The sequence below is a fragment of the Pelodiscus sinensis genome, chromosome 4, assembly GCF_049634645.1.
Source record: "Pelodiscus sinensis isolate JC-2024 chromosome 4, ASM4963464v1, whole genome shotgun sequence".
In the NCBI taxonomy this organism is placed as follows: Eukaryota; Metazoa; Chordata; order Testudines; family Trionychidae; genus Pelodiscus; species Pelodiscus sinensis.
In genome coordinates, this window is record NC_134714.1 from 73,676,707 (window position 1) to 73,702,668 (window position 25,962).

The 25,962-nt window shown below is 42.0% G+C and overlaps 2 long non-coding RNA genes across 2 annotated transcripts in view; one reads left to right on the forward strand and one right to left on the reverse strand.

The window, feature by feature from the left end:
- Positions 1–25,962, forward strand: part of LOC142829154 (uncharacterized) — a 215,537-nt gene that overhangs the window by 128,948 nt on the left and 60,627 nt on the right. The window lies entirely within an intron of this gene.
- Positions 944–24,399, reverse strand: LOC142828986 (uncharacterized). The gene is made up of 3 exons (XR_012903194.1): positions 24,140–24,399; positions 19,361–19,550; positions 944–2,077 (listed from the first exon to the last, which is right to left on the reverse strand). It is a non-coding gene; the product is annotated as an uncharacterized LOC142828986 (long non-coding RNA).

Here is a 25,962-nt window from a genome sequence, read left to right on the forward strand (position 1 = left end):
TTCAATTCCACAGCTGTTGTAAATCAGTATGACTTCATTAAATCAATGGAGTTACTTTGATGTACAAAGCTAAGGATTTGCTCCATTATCTGCTGTGAACGCCAAATCATTATGTGTTGCAGAAGCGCTTAGGAGCCCCATTCCTGGATCAAGAGCCCATTAGAGTAGGCACTGTACAAAAACAGAACAAAAGACAGTACTTGCCCCTGTTGTGGGGCTATAGGAGCCCGCAGCCTGCTTCACATGCTCCGTAAACAATCAGTAGACTGGCCCCTACTCTCGGGGCTGGATGGCCAGAGGCAATAACCAAAAGTTACTCGCCGGCCCTTTAAGGCAGGGATGGGCAGCCTGCCACCCGGAGTCTCTATTAAAGTCATTCGTGGGCCTTTAAAGCAGGGCTGAGCGGCCCACTGGCCAGAGTCTCTATTAAAGCCAATTGCAGGCCCTTTAAGGCTGGGCTGAGTGGCCCACTGAGCCAAGTCACAGGGTGGGGCTGTGCCCTGGTAGGGGGACCCGGGCCCACCCTACTTCCCCAGATCCTGGCCCACCACTCCTTCAGCAGGGAATCTGTGCCGGGGACCTCTGGGTGGGAGAAGCTGCTCCTGCACCCTCCCTGGGTATGTCTACACTACCACCCTAGTTCAAACTAGGGTGGTTAATGTAGTCAATCGAAGTTGCAAATGAAATTTAAATATCCCAAGCTTCATTTGCATCTTGCCGGGTGCCGCCATATTTAAATCCCCAGTAGTTCGGACTCCGTGCCCATGAGGAGTAATGGTAGTTCGAATTAGAAAACCTAATTCGAACTACCTACTTCGTGCCGCGTGTAGCCACGGGCACAGAGTCTGAAGTACCGGGGATTTAAATCCCAGGCTTCATTTGCAACTTCGATTGACTACATTAACCACCCTAGTTCGAACTAGGGTGGTAGTGTAGACATACCCCCTGGTCCACTTCCTACCTGGTCTGGCAGGGTAGCTTCCCACATGCTCGCAGGGTCCTCTAGTACCTTGAGGACTGCTTCTCTCTCATAGTCAGCGGTGGAGACGCCCCAAATCTCCGCTGTCCTCCCTTAGTCAACTGGCTGGTGCGGGTCAGGCACTCTCCTCTGAGGTCCTTCTCCTCCAGCAATCTGCACAAACCGAGCCTCTTGCCAGGCTTTTATACCTGGGCTGCAGTCTGAGCATGCCCAGCAAGGTTGCGGGGGCAGGGCTTCTTCAGCCAGGTGGGCCTAATTAGGATCAGCCTTCACAGTGTGGGGCTGGTACACCCCGTCACAGCCCCCCAGGAGCATACAGTCTAAATAAATACGGAATCTATGCAATTTTAAAACTGCTTGTAATCTCATTCTACAGTCTGGTTTTACCGAACGTAAAATTTGTGGTATTATAATTATGTACACTGGGCTATCCAAAAGGGGGCAAATTGAGGTACGCAATAGCACAGAAGAGAATTCATGACTGGGTAGTTTTGAAACCTCTGGAATTTCCAGAGTTGAGGATGAGTGGACACAGTTTGGAACATTCACCTAACTCTCCAGGCATGCACGCTTTGTTGGTGTTCTGGTCCCTGCTGTATGCTAAGGCTTCAGGATTTTCAGATGAGTCTTTAATAGCCAGCTATTACTGTGCCCACTAGTGAACAAAGGCCAGAATTTTCCTATAATGTACTGAACTTTAACATGCAGCAAAAAGCTAAGCTTGGGCTCAGTGATGACCACTGGGTTGCAGGCAGAACCAAGAATGCCCAGGAACTGCTCAAAGAGGACAAATTCTGTTTTTCATTATAAGATGCCCACTCATGTTAGATGCAGGAAAACACTTGTAAAGGAACACCTATCAAATATGTTCACAATAGCTTCTGGGATGAGCTGGTCTGCCAACCAGGAGTGGAGGGGCAAAGTGGGGCAGTTGTTCCAGGCCCAGTGATCCAAAGGGGCTTGAGACTCCTAGGTGTCAGCGGCCAGCTTTAAATCGCTGCCCACGGTGCCATGCCATGCGCTCCAAGCCTGATCTCTGGACAGCTTATGCCTGTTAGAATAAGAATTGTCCTTCCTTCATTTGTTTCTTTGTAGATTCTGTAAAGGAGGACAGGGAAAGATGGTTATTTGGGCTAATAAGACTAATTGACATTAATAATATTATGCCTGTATTGGGTGGCTGGTGTGGTTTAGAGATATTACTATAAAGCAGACGTGTAATTGGTTGAAAGACTATGTTCAGAGCGAGGACACGTCTACACATCAGGGCAAAAGTCAAATGAAGATACGCAACTTCAGCTATGTCAATTGTGTAGATGAAGTTGAAATTGCTTAATTAGGCTTTGGTGCTGTCTACACAGCAGGAAGTCCGAGTTAGAGCACTCTTCCTCTGACTTCCCTTACTCCTTCTAAAATGAGGGTTACAGGAGTTGGAGTAAGAAGTCCTCCAGCTTGACATTATTTTGAAATAATGGCTTGCTGTGTAGACTCACACTTCATTACGTTGAAATGATGTCAGTTATTCTGAAATAACACTGCTGTGTAGACGTACCCTAATTTATTCATGGTTCTCTGTCAAACTGGGAGGATATTTATTGTAAGGTCCCAAAGGATTCCATCCTGGGTACAGTAATAGTCAATGTTTTCTTCAATGATTTAGATAGCACAGAAGATATAATTTTCAGTTGACACCAAGTAGAAAAGGGGTTATAGTGGTGAGGTTTCAGCTGGAGTATTAAGTCCAAATCTAGGCACCATACATTAGGAAATATGTTAGTAAATTGGAGAGAATCCAGAGGAGAGAAACAAACATATTAAAATGAAGTCAGGTAGGTGGGAAGGGTTCAAGTCTCACCCCCTTGACCTTCTCTGGGAGGGGTTTTACAGTGAACACCAGCTGCCCCAGGGATGAAGCTGGTTCCTGCATTAGGAAAGCAGGATAAGGCACCTGCTGAAGGTAAGGAGGTGGAGTGGGATCTCCAATTAGAGAACTTGACCTCTAAGTAAGTTTAAATGAACTGGGTATATTTAGTCCTGAGAACAGAAAACTCAAGGGAGGACATGACAGTAGTTTTCAAATATGTTAAGGGTTGTTATGGAGAGGACAGCGACTGATTGTTCCCCATGTCCACTGGAGGTAGGGCAAGCAATAATTAGCTTAATCTGCAGCAAGGGAGATTTAGGTTAGACATATGATAAGCTTTTAACTATAAGGGTTGTTAAACTCTGGAAAAGGCTTCTAAGAGAAGTTTGGGGAATCCCTATCACTGAGATTTTACAGAACATGGAGAAACATCTGTGAAGAATGGCCTAAGTATACTTGGTCCTGCCTCAGTGCAGGGGGCTGGACTTGCTGGCCTCCCATGGTCCCTTCCAGTGCTGCATTTCTATGAGTCTGTGTATTGCAGTGTGCAGTACCTTCTAGTGCCACTTGAGGACACTGAAGGCGTGTCTACACAGCACGGCTAAGGCCAAAATAAGCCATGCAACTTGAGCTATGTCAATTGTGTAGCATAAGTCAAAATAGCTTATTTTGGCTTTTGGTGCTGTCTACACAGCAGGGAGTCCGAGCTAAGCACTCTTCCTCCTACTTCCCTTACTCCTCGTGAAATAAGGGTTCCAGAAGTCGGAGTAAGAAGTCCTCCATCTCGACATTATTTCAACTTTATGTCGAAATAACTGCTTATAGCGTAGACACGGACTACACAGATGGTTAGTAGCTGAGGAAGAAGGCATAGAGCAGGGAGTACACAGAATACATGTGTGACATGGTGGTGAGGTACTGAAATGAAAAAACTCAAAAGAAGATATCTCTCCTAGATGCCCTGGACTTGCCCCATGCACTATGCCATGTAATTCTGTTTTCCTGTCCCATGCTTTCCTTCATGTGTTTGATTTTTTTTTAAAGCTTCATATAGGAACATGGTGTCTGGGAGTTATGATTTGAACTACCAAAGAGTGACTGGGGGCTTAATTTGTATCTCTGGTTTAGCACAGAGAGCACAACATGCTTTTGAAATCTCAGATGAGTGGTCCCTTCTTTAACCACATCCTAAAACTACCTTCTTAGACTATTTGCCTCCCTGGAGTACTCAGAGCACTTTCCTGTTACTAAACAATTTTGTTGAAAGCCCAAGGCCCCAAACATATTCCAAAAAAAGATGGTGCAATATCTACTTGTAGTTGCAGACTTTTGCAAATTTCAGCATAAATCACTCTCAAGTTACTGCTTTTCTTTCTCTGAGCATCAGATGGTATCAGGCCACTAAAATATTCAGATTTTTAGAATAATGTTTCTGCTTTGGATAGCTTCCTTCTGTTTTAATCTGCAGGTTGGCTACAGCTTCCTGCTTAAGCTATACTCAATTAGTATGAATTGTTGTACATTGAATGCAATTAATTTCAGTGGCTGAACATTCTTAACTACCCACTTCAGAATGAATCCGTATCCCTACGAATCTCACAGGGAGATTTGGTACCACATGGAAAAGGCCATGGTTTGTAAGTGACCAACACTTAGGAGAGGATTTTATTCAGATAATTGGGAGTTTGAATAATTAAAAGGGCAGGAGCTAGTCAGCAATAAGATGGCTTTCCCCAAAGCTGGGGGACCCATCCTCCTTGCACTCCTAGTGTGGAGCCTCTGCTTTGCCCTGCTCACTCACCCCCACAAAAGCTGGACTGCAGAAGGCTCCCTGCACTGTTGCAGAGTTGCTGACATCAGGTCCCTGCAGGTGAAAGGGGCAGGCAGAAGAGAGAAACTCCAGCCCCCCCCAGTCATGATTCTGTTGTGCTCCCCTTCTGGACTGCAGCCTTCACTGAACTTTGCATCTCTGCTCTCTCACCCTTGTGACAGCAGGAATCCCTGCACAAATATTCCCTTTAATATTTTCCATCCATGCATGGATTTCTTCCACCCATTTGCAGAATAATTTTTATGTACACTGAGGCATGTGCGAATATTCACCACCATCAGAAACTAAAAAAAACTTAGCCCAGTTAATTCAGCTGAACTAAGAAATCAGATCTCTCTCCTGCTTTGTGTTTGCTTTTTAATCTCAGAAATGTTGTTTGAAATTTAACATTAAAACCCCCTCTTTTTAGCAGATGTAGCCTATAGAGTTAACCTGTTTGTGATTATATGTGTATTATAATAAGCTACAGTGGATTTATATTAAAATATTTTGGCAGTTTGGCAGTAAGGTAGGGGTCAAAGCTAGCATGCACATGGCCTGGGACCTATCACCCAGAGAGCAAACTCAATGTGCATATCTTTCACCTAGCTAAAGCAACTTCCACAGCATATAGTCTTTCATGAAAACCCTCACATTTAGCTGGTGCATCACTACTTGGAAAAACCTGGAGTAACTGGTTAAGACCAGACTGAATAACTAGGGAGGACAGAAATAACAAATGTGATACATAATCACAAAAAGGCCATGCTAACGAATTGATGTATATCATAAGTTGAGATCAGTGATATACTGACCTAAGAAAAAAGACACTTCATCATTAGTAAGGGGAGGAAATACAAATAAGGAGAAAAGGAAACATCCCCTACTAAATATTTACCAAACCTAACAATGTCAGTGTAACATATTATAAAAGTGGCATATAAAAAAAGTGGCAGGAGAGGTAGTTCTTGGGGAGGTGCCAGAATTATGGTCACTGGTGATGATGGGGAAGGCAGGGGTGATGAGGAAGATGATGGCTAATGCTTCAGGTTGTTTTGGAAGGAATGGTGTGAGTAAATGGAAATATAGATGTACATTCCCTATCATTGTTGCGAAGATGGGGGAGGGGGTTGTGACTCAGCTAAATGTATTCATAAACTATATTTGTATATTTACAAGAGTTCCTATAGTGTGTGTGTTGCAATTGTGCACATCAGGGTTCCCAACTGTAGAATAATTTAAATACTGGGTCTGAACCTGAGATAAAGGACCTGTCAACCCTAAAGGTGGTAAATGGATATTCGTAGGCAATCTATATAATTTTACTCAATCTATAGATCAAGCAACACAATGATTTTGCAACAGAAAGTGATCGAAGTAATTAATCAGTAAATGAGGAACTTTCTTGTAGGAACCCTTATAAATAGAAATACAGCAGTGCATCAACACAGAATTTTAAGCAACAAACAGTATGGCCTTTGAGTTCTAAGGACTTGCTGGTGATAAACTGCATGTGTTAGGAAAACATCTAGGCAGGCTTTCGCTTTGCCTGTGGCTTACTTCAGTTGAGGTGCCTGCCAAAGGCTTGCTATGGGCACAGAGAAAGCCTGCTTAGGTATTTTTTAATGCAGTCAATAAGTAATTCTGAGGCCTTAGAAACATAACTGTCTATACTGAGACTGTGACTGATTGCTCAGCAGCAAGCCATTGCTGCAAGGCTATATAATTATAGATGTATGCATATACATCTGCAGTTGTTTTTCCTATAACTAATTTATATTCATCATCTTCAAAAACCCTTCCAGATAAAAACATGGTATATAAAGCATACCCAAGGAAAAATGATTGCACCGCACTCATAGTTAACATGGAACTTGTTATTCAGATACAAATAAACCCGCAGTTCAGTTATTACACGTATGTTTTCATTAATACAAGTATACTTTTCTGATTACCTTACAATTAGCAGGTCATCACCTAGACAATACACATATATAAAAGACTCTGATAAGTATAATGTTAAAATTGGCATTAGATATGAATTCTTCAGCTCTGTTTAAGTCCTCAAGCTCTAACAACAGTTTGTGTTTGGGAGATATCTCAAGATATAAATAGAATCTTCACATCAGGATTCTATGATACTTTTAATCTTTTCCAGAAATTCAAATGGTCTACTCCTTCATTAAATTGGAAAAAAAAAAAAGAAAGGGGGAGCAATAGACTGTGCCTCTTTCCCATGAGGATTGATCTTGTTGCTGAAAGGGTCTTTGGGCTTAGGCTGGAAGGTCCTAATCTTTCAGGGAAGGCAGGTTGGGCAACTTAGCATCTCCTACTCAGTGAGGGCACTGAGTTGACTTGATAGTCAGCAGGGACTTTGAGCCCAAGGGCTGGAGGATCCTAATTCTCTGGAGGAAACATCAAGGTTGACCCTTGTGGGGTGAGGTTCTGGCCACCTCCCTCTCTTGTGGAGGAACTGGGTTGACCAGGTGGCAGAAATGTACTTTAGGCGCTGACCAGGGGTTCTTTACCCATGCTGGCCACCCAGGGTTGCTCCTCAGTCATTTGCTCTGTTCAACTAATATACCTATCTAAGTGACAGGGAATGTAAAAAGGCATGTCTCCTCTGTAGCATCCCCTACTTGCCAAACATGACTGCAGAACCTTACCTCAATTTCTGTTCTTGCAGGGCCCCTTAAGAACCACTGGTGCTCTGCTTTATTAAGCCCAAATAAACTTGAAGTAAAATCTCCCTTGGCATGTCTACACTACACAGAAGGATCAATGCTGCTGCAGTCAATCTTCTGGGGTTGATTTAGTGGGTCTAAACTTAAACTCAGAGGCTGCCTCTGTTGGCACCGGTACTCCTGCTCCTTGCATTTGCTCCTGTCAGCCTCTCACTGTGTGGACGGTGCAGAAACACGATATAAGACACGTCAACTACAGCTACATTATTAATGTACTTCGAGTTGCATATTGTGGAAGAAAACATTGTCCTCACTCTGAGTTTGTAAGCAACAAGTAGCCAGAAGCAGTTTTATTACGAGTTGCAGCAAGGGAAAAGCTGGTTCGGACAGGGGGGGAGTTCCCCCCCCCCCCAGAGGCAGATCTTCGAATACAAGCAATTATGAAGCAGTTTATATACTGTCTATTAAATATAATAACAACAACAATTAGTCTCCTTCCCATTACAAACACCAATGGCTAACAGCTATTTAGTTCCACCCAGATGCTCCTTATCTCAAGGTCCCTACCAGAGTCAGCATTCTATCCTTATCTCCGTATGGAGGCGAGAGGCGAAGGCAGCGTCTAATTACAGATCTCGCGTTGTCAGGCCACAGACTTAGCCTGACTCTTGCTCTCTTGTTAACAAGACCAAGATGGCTGCACACAAATTCCCTTTTCCTGCCTCCACAATATCTTACTTTGACCTTCTGATGTAGTGTAGACCAGGCCTCAAGATCTATGTTTTCTCCCATTAGGTTTAAGAGAATGCCCAACCCTCCTTTCTTAGGCCCATGGCTTTTAACTCTTAGCAGGTTCTCTGTCAGCTTTCCTAGCCCTTTCTTCAAGAACCCTTTCGGTGGCAATCTTTCATTCTTTCCCTTATCTCCACAGACTGTGGGAAGTCCAAGGATTATAAAAGCCCCACCCCCTCTTTCTGAGGGAAGAGAGAAAAATTATATGATCTTCTTCCCTGAGCTTGTCTCAGTTGGCTACCCTGCCTACTCCATAAGGCCTCTGGTCGCATAGCCTTAGAGAAACTGTAGCCCAAGTTTTCTCCAAGCTTTAACTTCCAGTAGGATCATTTTTTTCTGTCCCAAATTCTATCTGTGCCATCTCTAGATCTTCATGCACTCCAAAAATCCGAGGACTTAAAGGGGCACACCACAGAACAGGTGCTGACTGACCACTAATCAGTCATTACTACTGTTAAGGGGAGAGGCATCCAGTTACAAAGGCATTTTTCTAAAAGGCGTAGTAGTTGCTGTGCAGTGTGTTTGAGATAGCTGGCAATTTCATAGTTTTTAAATGGTTAATGTTTGCTGTATCTGAGCAACCTATTCTGTTGCACAACCTGGGGGAGCTCTTACAAAAAGGCAAATGCAAATTAACAGGACTTGGTTGTTTAACTGCCACTGAAAATTTTCCCCGGAATGAATGTGTGTTGGATATTATTATACAGAATGGTCCATTTTAAGTAAAATTGGATGCACAAACCTTTGATTACACTTTAGTGTTTTCATTTCAAGAACAGTCTTTTCCCATGGCCCACTTATGTTCTTGGGAGCAAATGTTTTCCTGTGTTACAAGAAGATGCCACTTCTGGGAAACATGTTTAGTTTCTGGGTCATTGGGAGCCAAGAGAGAACAGCCAAGAGACAGAAAACCTTTTTCCACTGTACTGAGTTTGAAATCCTGTAGAGACCTCTCTATGATGCTGAACTTAATATAGCAATTCAAGTTGAAGCTAAGTGCTACTCAGTTTTCTAAGATCCCTGGGGGTCTTTGAATTCTAATTCTCACATTTCGGAGCTCCCACTCTCCCAAGTGAATGTGCTAACATAAATTGAGAGGATTTTTGGTAGCTCCCATGAAGCTGTCTGGATACAGAACTGGCTCATAGATGTTTGGATGGATCAGACAACAGAAGGCACTAGTAATAATTATATAAGCTGTGGCTCTTCAACACAGCTATCCATCAGTATTCAGGATGCCTTCAACCATGTGACAGATGCTGGTCATGTTACTTAATGCACTTCTTAAACGTGCTTAGATGCTCTGATGAAGAGGACTGTATAAGACCTTTGAATAGAATAGAATCAAAGCCTTCTTGACCTTTTGCCTCCTCCTCATGTCTCATTCTCAATCAGTACATTCCCCAGGCAGCCTGAACCTCTTGGGCTTATATGTAACTAGGGCTCCAAGTTAAAGCTCCCTTGATAAGTGGCACTCAGTGATGCAGGGTACCTTATGCATTTTGCCACACAAGCAGAGATTAATCAAGCCCAGGAAATGAAGTTGAAATTCCTATTTCAAGAAGGAATAGCATCTACTATATCACTGACATGATATCTGCTGTTCTGTTAGACTGAAACAATATTGCAAGGGATAAATGGGGAGCTGCTTCTCTCAAGTCATTTAAAAACAAATTGGACAAATAATAGGAATATATTTTATAAGAAACAGTCCTGCATGAGTTTTACTCCAGAGAGTGAACTAGATGACTATATGTATTTTTAATCTCTAATTTCTATAGTCTAGTAATGTTGATAGCTGTGTGTTGGGAATATGGACTGTTTTTGAAGGTGGGCGTTAGAGACTGAAAGGGCAGATAGAAGACTGGTAAGGAGAAGGTGACAAATTGGGTGCAGGATGATGAGGTTGGAGAGAGGACTGATCCACAAAAGAATCTCTTTCATGTACTTCTCTGCAAAATGAAATGTGGGAGAAGCATAATTCAAAGGGTCCAAATCTTTAGGACATCCATGGCCAACCCATGGTTTGCGAGCTGCATGCGTCTCTCCCCCCCCCCCCCCCGGAAGTGTAGCTCGCGAAGCTGCTCCTGCAACCCCCCCAAAAGGCCCCCTGACTCCCTCTGCCCTCATCTCCCCTGTGCTCACTGGGTCAGAGATTCAAAATGGCGCCCAAGATGGCAGCCATTGATGGGCATCTGATATGGCCAAAAGCCTAAGCTTGCTTGCTCCTTAAAGGGGCAGCCTCCTTTTTTTTTTTTTTGCTTGAAAATTCTGGTGCGGCTCTTCACATTTTTTCTGCCACAGTTTCGGCTCTCTTTGTTAAATGAGTTGGCCACCCGTGCTTCAGGAGGACAGCAGTACCATTTACAGTAGAACTTCAGTTATGAGTGTAGTAAGTTGAGGGTTGGTAACAAGGAGTCAGCAGGCCTGAATAAAGGCCTGTATCATAAAAACAACAACAAGCCTGGAATCTAATTGAGCAAGACTTTGATTCAGTAACATGGCAGTCAAGAAAGAGGCCATGTTGATAATTGTATGATTATGTAAATTAGATCAAGCATGGAAGGACATAGGGAGGCACCGAGTACAGATTGTAAGCCAGAAAGAAGTAGCAGAACATACCAACCTAGGTTCAGGACTGGGTTGAAGTTAACAGCATGAAAGAATAGAAAGTAAGCCCCCCTTCTGTAAGGTGAGGGGTGGTAACTAGGTAACATAGGGTAGCAACCTGGTATGTAAGGAATGATGTAACTTATTTGTACATGTCTATAAAAGGGCACAGCAAAGGATGAGTGCCGACCGACCCTGGTTGGGGGTGGGTAGTGCTTTATGCACTTTTGTATGTGGCTTAGCGTTGAGACTTTCTGCTAACAACTGTTAATACATAGCTCCTGGCAATAAACCTGCTCAATTGGTTTCATCCTTGCCTGACTCTGTCATTTCCAGGGGCTCTCAAAGGTCTACTGTGTTGACCCAAGTGCACAGGGCTTAACGCTTTAGATAGAGGGACCACATGCCTGCACTCACACAGCTAAAAGTTTATAATTATCGACAGAGTACAGGACCTGTCAGGAATGCACCAGGACAAGCCCAAAACCCTGACTGACGACAATGAGCACCTCGGGAATGGAAGTTGTTTGAACCTCTGAAATAATTGTAACTCTAAACAAAACATTGCAGTTGTTCTTTCAAAATTTATAACTGAACATCGACTTAATAGAACTTTGATACTTTAATATGCAGAAGAAAAATGTTGCTTTTAACCATCTTAATTTAAGTGAAACAAGAACAGAAACTGTTCCCTTACTTTGTTGAATCTTTTAAAAAAATTTCCCTTTTTTTTAGTAGTTTACATTTAACATACTATTATTGCACCATATTTGCGTTTTTTTAAAATTCTGTTGCTGCCTGATTGTGTATTTCTGGTAGCAAATGTAAGCTTGACTGGGTAGTTCGTAACTCTGGTGCTTGTAACTTGGAGGTTCTAATGTAATAATATTCCAAAGCTTACATACACTCGTGTAGTAAGTTGTGTTGTGGGCGAGGCACTTGAAGTGGAGAGACTGTGGTGCATTTTCTTTGCAATTAGCTATGCCCTGAGCAACAGATGCAGTGGTTATTTTATAGATTATAAAATATGGACATAATTTTAACAATTTTCCTTACTCTCTGCCTCTGGGGAAATTACAGACAAGTATCAAACAAGTTATGTTTTAATACGTACCATTCTCATTGTTAATGTCTCTACTGTTTAATTTGAAAACATTGTAAAGAAAACTTTGGCAGAGGGGCACATATTATACCCAAGTGAAAAATCTACCTCTCTCTCACTTTCCTCATGCCCTTCCTTTCCTCTGTTCTTTCTATTTCTCTCATGTTTAATGTTTAACTAAACCCATTGGATCAATTCCCGCCTTGGTTTCAAACCAGTGTAACGACACTGAGTTCAGTAAAATTACTCCTGATTTATGGATGTGAGAACAGAATTTGATCCTCTGCTATTAAAGTAACCCGAGTCTTTGTGAAGCATTCCTATGATTCCAGAGTCAGCATCTCAGAAGAAAATGAAAATATTGATAAGAGAATAATACCTCATTCAGACTAATACGAATAACCCAAATAACAAACAAACCTATAGACCAATACATTTACAAGATCATTGGGGCCACATTACTTCTCAATGTCTTTCAGGAGTGCTGAGAATATTAGACATAATTTTGGTATAATTTAACATTATAGATGAAAATTTAATTATAGCTTCAATTTAGCCTCTTACATAATGTTTACTTTTTTGTATGTGATTGTGATTACAGTTTTCATTGATAAGCAGGGCATGGCATTTCCTATTGTTTCCAATATATAATTTTAATTTTAAAAACTGGACGTTTTCAATTTGCTGGTGACAAAGTAACTTTTTCAGTGTAAATTGAACTGTTGGTCTCTTAGCATAAAATCAGAGGCAGTCAAGAGCTTGAAAAAGTTTTCCAAACTTCTGCTTGTTTAGTCAAATGTAAATAGTGCAACTTCTGTGGTTCACCTGCCACTAATTATTGAAGGCCAGCTTTCTTTGGAAAATAGGGATTCTCTGCTGGTCAGGAGACTGATATTAGGATATGAAGCCTTTCATGCTTAAATCACTGGTTCAGATTTAGCTCCAATTGGTAGTGATCAGAAATCATTCCCCTCTGGTTTTCTGGCCCATTTAAAATGATGGGATCTCAGGCACATTCACAGGAATTACCATACTAGATGAAAACCATCATCCAGCTAGTCCAGTATACTTTCTCCAACAGTGGCCATCACCCAATGATTCAGCGGAAGGAGCCAGTTCCCAGTGAACAGGTGTTTATAGCACAAAAGCCACTATCATAATTGACATATTGTGGCATCTTACCCTATTGGCTCCCAGAAAACAGATTGAATGGACCGGATTTTGAAAAAGTGTACAAAAATGATTGAAAGATTCCCCAAAGAGTAGAGCCAATAATGATCTGCTCACATCCAGTAAAGGGTCCACCAACATCCACCACACAGTATTACAAGAAAAAAAGAAAGCACATTCATTGTTTCTCTTTTCAGCAATTCTGCTTTATTATTCAACCATTTCTTTCCCATCAGAAAAAAATCAGTCCTTCCTCTACATCCCATGAGCCATTCAGCGCTAGATAACCAATTCAGTCCTTGTCCTTATCAAATCAATTTAGACACACATCATAAAATCAATTCCACACTGCCTATATCAGCATCCCAATCTGAGAATAATTCAACCATCCCATCATCACTGAATGTAGGGTTAGAGAGAATGAAGGAAAGAATAGAATAAGAAGGAGAAAGACCACCTTTGTCAGTTTTAAACTTTTAATTCTGGCAGCCATTTATTTCATCGGTCACCCACAACCACATATGTCATTGGAATAGATATTCTTGTGTAAGGTGGTAGGAAGGCTGCTGACACAACCCCTCCATCTGAGCAGAGATCTAGGTGTCACTATTGAGCCCTCTGATGGGGGAAAGAAAAAAGAAGTCTAGGTATGGGAGAGGGAAAGAAGGATAGGTGATGATGCTCCTATTAGGGAAGCAGGCTCGCTATGCATTCTGCTGAAGGTGCAGTGGGAATAAGCCTTCTGAACATACCCAGAGATACTGAATGATCCTTGCCTCAATAAGATGTCAGATACTGGATGCCAAAGACTCCTACTGTGGGGGTTAGGAGGGAGCAGGATGTGTAACACAGATTGGGTGAGAACTTTCATAAGTTTGCATAAACATTCATGTACTTGGGTTCTACTCCAAACTATGAATGGTGGGGCTTTTCTTCTCTTTCATACTGGTTTTATAAGTAATTTTGCATTGTTATTGATGTTTTGTCACAACAAGTAATTGCTGGTGCAGTGAATATAGGAGTTAGTGCATATTGGTCTGGTAGGAGAAAGAGCTTTGATAATAGCCTGAAAGCTGAACTGATTTTTAGGCCTTGATAAATAAAATATGAATACAAGAATAACCTAAAATTCAACAAAATGTGACATAGGTCCTCCAGAAGTTCAGGACTTAGCAGCCCCAATATCTCATTCTTAATTTTGGAATTATCCCTCAGGAAAATATCCACTAGCACTGTCACAATTATGCAGACAAAATGCTAAAACTAACTTTTCACTTACCCTAAGAATCAGTGCAGAGCCTTTCCCCTTGTATTCTTTCCAGACAAGTACAAAAAGTACAGTAGGTCCCCTATTTCTGATTTATTTTAAAGGTGACTGAAATCCAGAAGAAAATGTCATTGTATACTGAATGAACAATTGTGTGAGAGCAGTCATAGTTACAAATGTAAAAATATGGAGCAAATATAAGTTTAGAAACTATCCAATTTGCAATTTTCTCACTTCTAGTAATAGGTAAATGCCAGTTTCAAATGAAGTGGAAAAACAAACTAATAGACACTGTTTTTCCCGATGGAGCAATTTCACAGGCAATGCATTTTGATGCTCATTTTAAGATTTGAACATCTCTCTGTCCTCCAACTTCCTTTTTCCCTGACTCCCTGTTCCTACAGCCTCCTTGCAAAAAATCCTGCTAAGTGCCTTGTGAAGATTCTGGTGACCAGTGGACCACTGTGCTGCTAACTTATGGGGGCTTCCCATGCCAATCTTATATAAGAGTAGTCGTGTTAGATCAGGCAATTGTTTCATCTTACCTGTTTTTTTTACTCTACCCAGGGCCCATGACTGATATTTCAGACAAAGTTATGCCCCACCCACAATTAGTGACTAAGCTCTACTAATTCACCAAATTAGAATTTTCCCAGAACATTAAAGTTAACATTCTTCTGGCAGGAAGTGCCATGAGTCCATTGGATCACTTGAGCCCACTCTTCTGCGCTGAGCTCTGACCCCATTGGTACAGGGCTTTGGAGGACCAATGCCTGAGTGGCTAGTTCTGGTTCTGGTGGGGAGGGGTATAGGGCTATCAACAAATTCTCTTGAGCCTTCAAGCCTTGAGGAAGTTGATGCGATAGATCTGCATCTCTTTCCACCTCCTTGGCTGCTGGATATAATAGTCTCTGGGTCCTACCTTTCTGATCGCCTCAAATGGGCCTGGGCACAAGAGCAAGAGCTTAAATTGAGAGGACAGGAGAAACAATAATACCCTGCCACTTGGTTCCAATGTTCACAGTTGAGCCCTCTGTTTGTGAGTGTGCTCCTGTGTCTGCTGAGCTGCTTCCTATACAGGAATTCAAAAGTGAAAAGACCCATGGAGGCTTTAGAAATCTCTCATATGGGAAATAATAATGGTGGTAGCCTGTCCTAGAGTTGCTGGCTGATGCTGGTGAATTTCCTCAACATGGACTCCAGGATCCTGTAGAAATACTCCACCAAATCATCAGTTTGTGGGTGTTAGATGGAGGTCTTAAGGGCTTTGACCTTCTGCAGCTCACAGAGCTCTCTCATCAGAGTGGATAACCATTCATGAAGATCTTTGTGAGTTTCCCAGTATGCAGGTGCTTTCATTATACACAATGGGATGGCCTTGGGGTATCAGCTGGCATTGTCCACTATCACCAGTATGTAATGAAATCCAGACATATTGTTCTCTAGGGGTCCCAGCAGGTCCATACCTATTCATTCAAATGGTACCCCCACTACAGGTAACAGGATCAGGGGGCCTTTGGTAATCCTTTGGGTCCTGTTAGTTGGTTCTTGAGATATGAGACACAGAAAGTGCACAGCTCCTTGTAAATGCCTGGCCAGAGGAATCTGAAAGCTACCGACTGATGTGTCTTCTCCCTCCCCAACTGTCCAGTACATAGCACCGAGTGGGCTAGGCACAGTAGTCTCCACCAGAACTTCTTGGGTACCACTAATTACCACAACATTTTTTGGTCTTAGGAGTCTTTCATCAGATGGTACAGCCACTCATTCTGGAGATCAAAGCAGGCCCCTGCTTTATCCACTGGCACAGACGCTGACTTCATGGATGCTCCAGGGGTGAATCACCCACAGGGGAAAACTGGTGGATTCTGAACAGCCATCAGTAGCCCCCCTCTTAATTCCCACTTCCTCCCAGTGCCTTCTGCCCTCTAGCAGGCCCCATGGATCAGCACCTTCCTACTCCTCTGGATAATAGTCTGGCTGCCTCAACAATCTACTAGGGTCATCACTTGTATGCTGTTGACACACCCTGGAATCAGTAGTTTAGTCTGGCCCTGCTTCCAGGCTTGCGGGTCTGTTAATCGTGCCTATCCATAGCTGCAGTCCAGAAAGAAACACTATCACCTGAAGGTCCCTTCACAACCATATTGGAAACACTGTTTTTTGGGGCCACCATTGGTGGACTCATTTCTGGGGCATTGAATCTTCTGGATGGGGTTTATACCTTCCCCTAGGGTCTCAGTCTTCTCTTCATGTTGCCTCAGTGCTCAGGTTTCTCCCTCTGGTCATGAGTCTACCATGTGGTCCCTCTTGGTATCTTCTCGGGTCAGTCTTCCCCATCAGTGGTGACTCATAATGCTCAGCTCCCATGGTTGAAGGGCATGCAATGACTTTGCTGTGATCCCTAGCAGCTTCTCTATTAGTAGCTGCTATACCCAACTTCTCTCCTGCTCTGTCTGCCGAGACTATGCTGAGTTGCTTCTTTTTTAATGCTTTTTTAACCAGGAGCATGCCCAGGAAAGGCAAGGGTGTGATTTTCTATGTACAAAGCAGCTCTTTAACCATTGCCTTACCAGTTTGGGGTTGGTACATCCATTCACAGGAACTAATTATAGTTCATCTTTTCATCAATGTATCTTGCTATGTGTATCTTTACATATGGTGGTGCTGTCCATCTCTAGATCTCTAGTAACTTTTATTTTATTACACTGCCAAAGTAGCTTTATCTGTATTATAGTAGTAGCCACTGCTGCAATTCTAAACTTGTGTCTTTTTTAGTAATATTTTAACTCCACAGCTAATTCTATTACAGTACGAGAATATTGGCTTTTCTAAAACTAAATATGAAAGTGTGTATTATATTTTGTTGTGTCTTCATGATCAGGAAATGCCAAATTCACAGCATTCCAAAATAATGTGAGAAAATACTGATTTCACCTTTCCACTATTTGGAATTCTCTAGTTTTGTTTTCTTTAATAAAGAGCAAACGCAGGCATATAGAAAAAATGAACAAGATGCTCACTGAAACTTTCTAAGAGGGATAATGTACTGTACTGATGTGGACACATGCCTATATGTCTGTTCTTTATAAGGTCTAGCCTTAAGCTTTTGGACCTACCAGTGTGTGGCTGCATAAGGTCTCACTTTATCAGTACTTGCATGCCACAGTCAACTACCCCCACCCCGATCTGACAGTCAGAAGATCATTGCCAATTTCCTATCCAATCTTGTTTGACTGTAACACCAATTGACCATGACAAAGAATGAATTCCCTAATTTCCCTCTTCACTCCCTCTTTGCAAAGTCACAGTTAGACTTTACTTTTCACTTCCTGGGATGAGTAGATTATTGCCAGAGTATCTTATTCAGGCAAGAGGTTGGTGGTACAATTTGCATGGGCAGCACATTAGGAGGTAGCATATTAGGAGGCTTTGGGAATAATTGTATAGTCACAGTTGCTAGAAGGAGCCACACACATTACTCCACACAGAGCCCTACCAAACCAAAATCCATCTCTGCCCCTGATGGTCTTTTCCAAGTAATTTTGTGCCACTTCATCTCTTACTTTGCTCTAATATGTGGAGCTTGGTATTTCTTCACTTCTCTCAAAAGCCATAATCTCTTAAATTTACCCTTTAGACTTGTCTCTCTCTTTAATAATTCCAGTATGAACTCCACTTGTGACATAGGCTGTCAGTTTAGCTCTCATTCTGGCCTATTGAACAAACAACACTATCTAATTAATTCCACAGTGTGAAGATTCTGTAAGCACAGAGACAAGAAAATATTAGGCAAGAAATTATTTGCCCTATTTATGTGGAATTCACACAATATAGAGACATTGTGCTGATGGCGAAAAAGGGTGATAGTTCATATACTGCCTATGTTCCTTGTACATAAGCCACAACTTCTCCCATACTAAGATCTTTAAAAGATATTGAATAGAATTGACTAGAAACATCTAATTTTGTGGCACTGAAAAAAAATTAGTTCTAGGCTATGCTCATCTGTTTTCTTTGTTTAAAAACTCTGCATTCTTCACTGTGTGGTTGACCTCTCTTTAATGGTCTTCTATTTAACTCAATTATATGAGGCAGGAATCTCCAGGCTCTTGGATAACCTAAGAATACCCAGGAGTAAGTCCTGCACAAAGAAGATGTTCAGCACTTTAAATTTAGCCTCTGCAGAACTCATGATTGATATGAGATCTTGATAGTGCACCTGTTCACCTGCTGAACATTGATGTGAGGGGTAAGGTGGGATTGATGGTCAAGGCAAAATGGACTATTTCCAATTGGACAGGACCCTTCTCAGTTTCCCCCTCTATTCTTGTTCTAGCCAGCTGGGGTTACACAGGGAAACCCTTTCTACCTGTCCCCCTCCTTAAATTCTCTCATTTTGCCACAAGAGAAAGCTGCCCCTCCATACCTATAGCTGTTAAAGGTTAGCAATCTTGCTCCTTTTCCTGCCACTTCCTTTATCACCTTCCTCTGTTTCTTACTGCTGGAAAGAGGCAGTAAGCCATCCCTTTTTGCTGTTCTGAACAGTGAAGCTATCTGTGTGTCTGTTACATTTTCCATTTACAGTAATGACTGGAATAAATCCAGCATTTCATCCTATTGTAATGTATTTCACTGTAAAATATATTTCCTTGTGTTGTATTCAGGAAAGAGCCATTTTCAGCATTAGAATGACATAGCCAGTAGAGCTTCTTTGCACTGCTAGAGGGAGCACTTATGCTAACTTACAGAACTTTGCTTCACAAACAAACGTGAAGACTATAATAATATTTATCATTCTGTCAGGTGATTAATGGCAGCAAAAAGGCCTAGGTTTGCTATATCTACAGTCCCTCTTGACAAATAAGTGAACTGGCTTAAACCCTCACTCAGAGACCTGGGAAAACTAAATTGCACCCCTTCCCCATATGTCTTCGCAGGCAGAACTGCCCCCAGTCACAAAGCATTCTGAGACCCGATACAAACATGGAAAGGGAACACAGTAGTGCTACTACCGAACCCAGGTCAGTGCTTCGGCTTTATTAAGGAGCGGGTAGGTGAATTTTACCAGCATCCACTCACCTCTTCTATTGTTCTCTGAATCATCTCTTGCCACGCAGTCATCTGCAATGCTCTTTTAGAAATGTCCTCAGGCATGGTGTCCTTTGCACTGTTTCCTGTAGCGATGTTCCCATGGGTGGGGTGAATATGGCCTGGCTCCACCTACCAGGGCTTCATGAGGGGTTTCTTCCTTCTCCAGCTCTGGGGGAGGCTAATCCACCAAAGGCATATTTTTAGAGTGTAAAAAATGTTTCCGCTATTATTATGATTGTGTTGATGGCCTGGCTTTATATAATCATGAAGAGGCTGATTAAGTACAATCATTGGATTGGATGAGATATTTGGCTCACTTTCTTTTTATCTAACACTAAATGCATGTTACTTCAAGAATAACCCAGTTACTCAGTGGCATAAGATATTTCCTAGGTGGACTCAAAATTAGGGAATCTCAGTCCTTAAACAAAGTGGTATGTGTCTTTAATGCCTCAACTACAACCAAACACTGAATCATATTCCTCTAATATATTATTTTCATTTCTTGTAACTCATAACATTGAAATTTCCACTAAATGTTTGATAATTCTTTACTGCTTATGGCTTCCCACTTGAGCTTTAGGTTTGTTTTTCACTGTCTCAGCTCTATTTATGATTTTCTGGTATACAATTAGGCACTAGGGGACAGTCAGATGTTCCATTTTCTTTACATTTTTTATACTCTTCTGACACTATGCTGGTGTAATTGTTTGTTACAAGGCATTTACATAACACAGCTAGACAAATTACACTATCATTTCATAAATCCCTCCTATATGCTATTAAAATTTCTCAAGCTATGAAAAACATATGATCACTTGTCCACTGGTAGCTAAGACTTAAAAAATTTTTGTCCAACTAGAAAGCCCAGTGATAGTTTTCAAGCTGTAACCTTATCATCTCAGGTACATTAAAATGAAATATTATTGTTGCTGCAAATGTCCAACGCTATTTCTCTCTATTTTGCTTATCCTGTTAAAGCAATGGGACCAGTGCTTTCCCTTTTCCTTTTCTTGTTTGGAGTGTCTGTTTCTCACTTGGATTTCTAAGTAGTTATATCATCAATGTTAAAAGTTAAAATGCAACTATTCTACCAGGTCAGAATTGCAAGTCAGAACAAAAGCTGCAATATCTTATTTAAAATTAAAGTACACATTCTAGCTGTACACATTGCTGTAGCTTGATGAATCTGGAATCCATGGCTGTGTCAACACTCCAGTGGTGACTACATGCAGTGCAAAGGGAGAAAGGAATATCCAGGCCTACCTACTACTCTGGGTCCTGGACCAGGGACTCTAATGGCAACTTTGTTCTGCCCTCCTTCATTCCCCTCTATGGCCTCTTGTTCCCTGGGCCTCTTCCCATTACTCCTTGCACCCCCTCAGTCCCTGTATCTAGGCTTACAGCCTGGCAGGTGTCAGGTGGGAGCATCTCTCTCTAGTTCCCCCGAGACCATCCAACACTTCTCTAACCAGGGTGCTTTCTGTCCGGGAACCAATCTTGCACCCTCCCTGATCAGAACCCAACTGTTCACTGTGCTGCTGAGCAGTTTCTTATAAACAGGGGTGCTCCAGCAAGTCATCCTCTGATTGGTTCCCTTGGAGCCCTTTCCTCATTGACTGTGGCTCTATGCAGATTCCGGCCAGCCTTCTTTAACCCTTTTTGGCCAGACTGTGATAACTGCCACATGACACAGGGTCATATATAGGCTCTCTATACATTCACTGAAATCATATTCAGAAAGTAAAGGAATTAATTAGAATAATTTATTACATTTAGAGGGTACTTTACATCCCACAGGATGCCAATCCACTTCATAGAGTGTGCGCCAGATCATGGGCAGTCCTATCCAGGTGCACCAGGATGAGAAAGAGAGGGAAAAGCTTCCCATTGGAACTCTGCACAAGGCCCAGAACTAGTGTCTAGAGTGGTGGTAACTTCCCATAAGTCAGAGTATTGGGGAAGAGTTGGGAGCATGGTCCCAATTTCCATTTTACCCAGGGGAACTGGACTCCCACATTATGGCTACATCTAGACTGCAAGCCTCTTTCGAAAAAGAGGGTCTAGACTACAACCAGTACTTTCGAAAAAGCAAGCCGCTTTTTCAAAAGAGAGCACCCAGGCAGTCTGGATGCTCTCTTTTGAAAAAGTACAGTTTGCATTACATAGTGCCTTTTTTCGAAAGAGCACTTTCAAAAAAAGGCATTCTTCCTCATAAAACGAGGCTTTCCGCAGTCAAAAAACTGCCGCGTTCGATTTACTTTCGAAAGAACATAGCAGCAGTCTAGACGCAGGGGAAGTTTTTTCGAAAAAAGGCTGCTTTTTTTTAAAAAAAAACCTCTGTAGTCTAGATACACTCTATGATACATTTTTCCATATATGATCGCATACTATTTTCCCCCACAGGTAGCTTCTCAAACAGTACACAGGTTTGATGGGGCACAGTGAATGAAGCAGTTGTTTAATAGTTGTTTTTATCCTCACTGTTTTGTTCTGCTTTCATACAGTACATACTATCTGTTCACTGAGGGACTATCCCTGAAGCCCTCATTGTCCCCTGGAGTCTCCCTGAAGTCATTGGGACTATTCACATGAGTAAGAGCAGCAGGATCTTCATTTATGCCATAATACATCAAATCTTAACTCCTCTAGAAAGGGTACTTTGGTAGCAGAGGAGGCAGGGTGGCCCCGAAAGGTAAAAAATTTCAAATAGGGCATTTGGATAGAATTATAATGATGAAGTTGGGGAAGGGGAGATGATGGGTTGGTTTGCAGGAATCCTGCATGACACCTCACAAACATTCTATGTCATTAAATAGAATCATTAAACTGGAGCTGGTTTTATTATCATAATTTCTTCTGCTAGCATGTGAGAAAGTTTTATGGCTGCCAATAAAGCTTTGTCTCTACTTAGAAGCCAGTTTGATTTTAATGGTAGCAAATCTGGTAAGATTTATGTTCTTGTTTTGCTTAAGTTTCCATTTTAAGGTAGTCATAAAAACAAGTTAGATTTGCTTATTTCAGGGAATCTTATTAGTTAATTATTGGGCCTGGCATGACAAACCATTTTATTTGACTTCTATTATATGACTGTCATTATTTATTTATTTTTGGCTCACTTCACATAACTAACATAACACAAAATGCTGTGGAAATCATTGGAAAGCAAAGGGATCTCCCTTGCACTGTGGGGAAGATGTATGTATATTTTTAGTGACTAGTGGCAGGGAAAATTCTTTTGGATAAAATAAAGACACCACCTCAAATCCAAGCATGAAATGATCACTGATGTCCTGAATATTTTTACAGTTAGCTTTAGTCATTGGCTACGTCTAGACTGGCATGATTTTCTGCAAATGCTTTTAACGGAAAACTTTTCCGTTAAAAGCATTTGCGGAAAAGAGCATCTAGATTGGCACGGACGCGTTTCCACAAAAGCACTTTTTGTGGAAAAGTGTCCGTGCCAATCTAGACGTGCTTTTGCGCAAAAAAGCCCCGATCGCCATTTTCGCGAACGGGGCTTTTTTGCGCAAAACAAATCTGAGCTGTCTACACTGGCCCTTTTGTGCAAAAGCTTTGCGCAAAAGGACTTTTGCCCGAACAGGAGCAGCATAGTATTTCCGCCAGAAACACTGATTTCAGACAGTAGGAAGTCAGTGTTCTTGCAGAAATTCAAGTGGCCAGTGTAGACTTGCCAGTCTAGACGCAGCCATTATGTTCTCTTTCCTTGTTCCATTTGGCACTAGAATCATGAATGACAAATAATAAATAAGATGCTTCATGATATTTCCAAACCAAAAAGCAGTAGTAAATATTGCGACTCTCTCTGGAGAAAGCTTGATTATCTGAGTTTCCTTTCTGTCCCACTTTGAAGACCCTAAAGGCTTGGAAAATTGAAATAAAGTTATAACAAACTGTTGGATGGTTCTCAGAATGAAACCAAAGCTTTAAATGTAATATTCTTGCAGTATGAAACTTCTTCCCAGTCTCAGTCAGTGCTGTTTCAAAGTATGTGGCAGTGTTAGCAAATACTCCAGTGAGTGACTTCCTGCCAGTTATCTCTTCTGGCTGGTGGAAAGAAATCTTTTATATGTACATGGATATAAAGCAATCCTTTCTCCTTTCCCTTCTGAATTCAGCCACCCTTTTCACATTATACAAGAACACTTGGCCCTCAATATTCTCCTGCCTCAGACTGCCTCATTCATTTATAGAACATTAGGGGAGATCTATTATTTTTGGGAGCTGGGGGGATGCAAGAGTTTGCAAAATTGCCCTTAGTCTAGAAAAGAGATCTGAGATGAGAGGCCTGCACACCAGATAGGTTAGGAGAAGATAGGTGAGGGCTGTATAACAAATAAGTGGTGGCTAGAAAGACTAGCTGGAGATAAAAGTGCAAGAAAGAATATTTTCTGCAGTAGCAGGAACTGTATTGCAAATAGATGGGAGTGGTCATATCTTCGCTCACCCCCTCCCACCAAAGGATTAAAAAACCCCTTTTGTGACATGTATTTTACACAGAGTTCAGTCGAGAAACAGGTATAACATGTTTCTGCAGGGCATTAATTTTCTCTGCTTTTCTCTCCTGTCTGTGGGGTCTAGGAAAGTGTACTAGTGTACTGGTCTGGGGAAGGATGGGCTGGTGTCAGGGCCTGGGAGCCAGTGGATCTGAATTGCCCTTCCTTTGTGATCATGATCAAGTATTTTAACCTCCGTATATATCAGCTTGTACATCTGTAAAATAAAACAATAATAATGCTTTCTCACCCCTTATGGAGGTGGTGAGAATTACTTCAGTAATGTCTCCAAAGTGCTCTGAGGTCCTTGGATGGAAGGCCCTATAAAAATAAAAGTGCAAGGTCGCATTATTTCCTGATAATCTCACACATAGGAATTGCCACAATAGCACAGACCAATAGACCATTTAATTTGTTCTCATATCTCTGACAGTGGCCAATGTCAAATGCCTCAGAGGAAAAAATTGCATAATGCACCTAACTACAATAATATCCCATGAGAGAGATGACTTTAAGACCCCAGCTTGCAATCAGCAAATGCTCTGATAAATGAGGATTGACAGCATTTAGTCTTTTATAAATAGCACACCACCACATAGATTCTCTCCTTCCTATTATATGAATTTATTGTGGTTATTTCTCAGTCCTTCTCCAGAGACAATATACTGGTCACTTCTACACTCACCTCAAAATCTTCAGAAAACACAGGAAGACGTAGGAGAAGAAAATGTCAGGGCATGAAATATCAGACCAGGAAACACACAATCCAATCTGCAGCTCTTTAATATTTGTTAAAATGGAATCAAAATGTTGTTCAATGTTTTCCTAAAGTCATTGATTGACCAGGAGTATCTCACGCATGGCATTGAACCTATACTAATAAAAGAGTAAGTACTGCCCAGAACATGGAGGTTACAATGATGGGGTGTCCATACCCCACACTGGGTCAATAGGGCCTGACTATGCTGCACATAAACAGGTGGAAGGGGCAGTAGATAAAATGAGCAGCCCAGCTGCTGAGGAGGATGAAGGACATGTGCTGCAAGGATACCTGCAACTCTCTCACAGGCAGGAACCATGGACCAAGACTATGCTGTGGATGACCAAGTGATTGCAGAGACTAACTGGATCACTGAGATGCTGCCAGCTATAGAGGCTCCTGAGTTAAGTCTTGTGGTAGGAAGTGACCCAGGGAATGCATTAGAAGCTGATGCTTAAACTCATAGGCTATATCTACACTGCTGGCTTCTTGCACAAGAACTGTGTTGCAGAATAGTTCTTGTGCAAAAGGTCTTCCACAAGAGCGCGTCCACACTGCCATGTGCTTTTGCACTAGGGTGTCCATGGCAGTGTGGACGCTCTTTTGTGCAGGAAAGCTCTGATGACCATTTTAGCCATAAGAAATTCATGTTGCCTGTCTACACTACCTTTTTGTAGAAGAGCTCTTGTGCAAAAGGGCTTATTCCTCATGGGGAGAGGAATAACTCTTCTGGAAGAAGCCCTGTTTTCCAACTCGGAATTGTAAATTTACTTGCGCAAGAACACACATGCAGTGTAGACACTCCGCAAGTTTTTGCACAAGAAAAACTATGCAGACATGTAGCCATAGACAGAAGTTCAGTGTAGACGTAGTCATAGACAAGAAGTTCCTGACTTCACAGGACACTGGGTCAGAACCTGGGAGAGTAAGTTGGGCCAGGGTTCCCCTCCTCCCACCCACCACACTGGCCAGTAGGTGTAGTTACTTGAAGCTACAGCCACAGATAGACTGTTCTGCCCTGCCCAGGGAATAAGAGCCCCAACTGCTATTGCCTGCCCTAGGCTATGAGGCCATAGACTGTTTTTTTTTGGTGAGGGGGCTTTCCTTTGCCCAGTGGTAAAGGACTGATTGTTCACTTGGCCATGCCAGATGTCCTGAGTGCTCCTTATCACAATTGCCTTATCCCACAGGCAGGGAGTTCAGACAATTGTGTGATGGGGTATACCTTCCCCTGCACCGGACCAACAGGAGCAGCCCTGCTCAAAATGCAGGGCACCCCACGACAGCTACCGCATTCCTTCTGAAAAGCGTCA